Source organism: Canis lupus, chromosome 24, assembly GCF_048164855.1.
Source record: "Canis lupus baileyi chromosome 24, mCanLup2.hap1, whole genome shotgun sequence".
Taxonomy (NCBI): Eukaryota; Metazoa; Chordata; class Mammalia; order Carnivora; family Canidae; genus Canis; species Canis lupus.
Genome location: NC_132861.1, coordinates 23,992,663 through 23,995,000, shown reverse-complemented (window position 1 = coordinate 23,995,000; position 2,338 = coordinate 23,992,663).

Below are 2,338 nucleotides of genomic sequence, written 5' to 3'. Positions count from 1 at the left end.
ATTATATGTTCTCATTCATTTGGGGAATATAAATAATAGTGAAAGGGAATAGAGGGGAAGGGAGAAGAAATGTGTGGGAAATATCAGAAAGGGAGACAGAACATAAAGACTCCTAACTCTGGGAAACGAACTAGGGGTGGTGGAAGGAGAGGAGGGTGGGGGTGGGGGTGAATGGGTGACGGGCACTTGAGGGGGGCACTTGACGGGATGAGCACTGGGTGTTATTCTGTATGTTGGTAAATTGAACACCAATAAAAATAAATTTATTATTAAAAAAAAAAGAACTGCATTGCAATGAATAATCTCCTAAATGTCCCTTAACTTCATTCTTCTGTAGGTGAGGTAATATAATTTTCTCTCTACTCTTCTGAGTTCTTGGTTGAATCCCCCATAAAAAAAGACAGATTAACAAGAGAAAAGCAAAGAGAAGTGTATTAACATGTATACCTCCTGTATAAATGAAGAATATTCAGGGAAAAAGGAGGAAGTCCCTGAGGTGGCTTAGAATTCAGGTTTAAATACTATCATAATAGAAAAAAAAAGGAGAGGGAAATGTAGGCAGTTTAGTGGAGAGTAAATTATTTTTAGGAAAGTAACTTTTTTTTTTTTTTTTTTTTTTTTAGGGAAGTAAATTATTTTTAGGAATAGGAACTTAGAAGAAAAGATAGGAGGTAGGATAGTTTGTTACAAAGTTTGTCTGGCTATGGGTGCTGCTAATTTCTACTATGCTGTCCTGTGATAGGAACTCCCAGGAAGGAGATCTGTGGCATCTGAGTTCCTTTTGGAGAATTCATCTTTAGGCAGATAAGGAGAGTTCATACGAAGCTTCTCTTGTCACTAGCTGTTTTTCAAGTGTCTACAGCTCAAAATAATCAATATATCAAAAGGGCATATTTTGGGTGGCATATTTTGCTAACCTTTACTTGCAAGATAATAATACTGAAGAATTATAGGGTATTGAATGCTATTCTATCCCAAAGTGGTTTTTACCAATATACACTCACAATGAAAAATCATAAAATTTCTCATCATTCCATATTTTATCCAAAACTGCATATTGTCACACATCTTATTTGTGGCCAAACCAGTGAGCATAAAATTCTATCTTATTGTGATCTCATTTACCATTTCACAGATTACAAATGAAGTTAAGAACAAAATTTCATAGATGTTTATATTTTCTCCTTGCCCTGAAACCCACCTCCTTCTTATTCCTTCTTGTTCCCTGTCTTTTTTTTTTTTTTTAATTTTTATTTATTTATGATAGGCACACAGTGAGAGAGAGAGAGGCAGAGACACAGGCAGAGGAAGAAGCAGACTCCTTGCACCAGGAGCCCGACGTGGGATTCGATCCCGAGTCTCCAGGATTGCACCCTGGGCCAAAGGCAGGCGCCAAACCGCTGCGCCACCCAGGGATCCCCGTTCCCTATCTTTATTTTCATTTTCCCTTTAACACGCTGAGTTACCTCTGTACAAATTAAATTTGAGTTTAGTTCACTTCGGACTCTTTTCTGTACTGCAATAATATATAATGATTAAAATCTGTCTTTGCCACTTTATTTATCATCCAGCCCTACCTTTCACAAGGTACATACTACTGGTTAGGTAGAGAGATTCGCTGCTGCGGTACCCAGGGCTGAGTCCAGCACATGCTGGTAGAGTACATACCGTCAAGCAGAAACATGCCAGGCCTCTTCGTCTTGTTTCACCCCCTCCCCACACCCAGGGAAGCAAGACTTCCCCAGTAGCCACACTGATTTCCTTGGCCTATATATTTGCCTATGTGATCAGCTACAGAAGCTACTCAGCATCAGGAGAGCTTTGATTTTGCTACACTCAGCAAGTACATGCAAGGATGCTCAAGACTAGTAGCAAGCTGTTTTTCCAGTGGACTTACTTTTCTATGACCTTGAAAAAGGTTTCTGACACATGAATTTGTTGATTTTAATAACGCAACACAAATGATGTTATGTTTTATTGGTTAGCATTTCATAATAATTCCTATTACTGTCATAAAGATTTCTCACCATACTGTATTATTTATATTTTTACATCTTTTGGTATATGATCTTGTTTTGACATCTGAAAAAAAAAAAAAATCTGGCTGAGGCAAGGGTGCCTGCTTCTCCAGCTGGTCAATTCTCAGAGATAGCCTAGGGCTCAGGTTGGGAGCATGCATTTGATACGTAAACTAAGGAATGAGGAGCCATCCCTTCTCGGGCTTGTACACTCCAGCAGACAGTATTCCTCTGCCTTAATATCCCAGGGCCAGGCAATTAGTTTTACAGTCCCTCTGTCCCAACACCCAACAGAATTATTTAAACTAGCCATTCCTAAA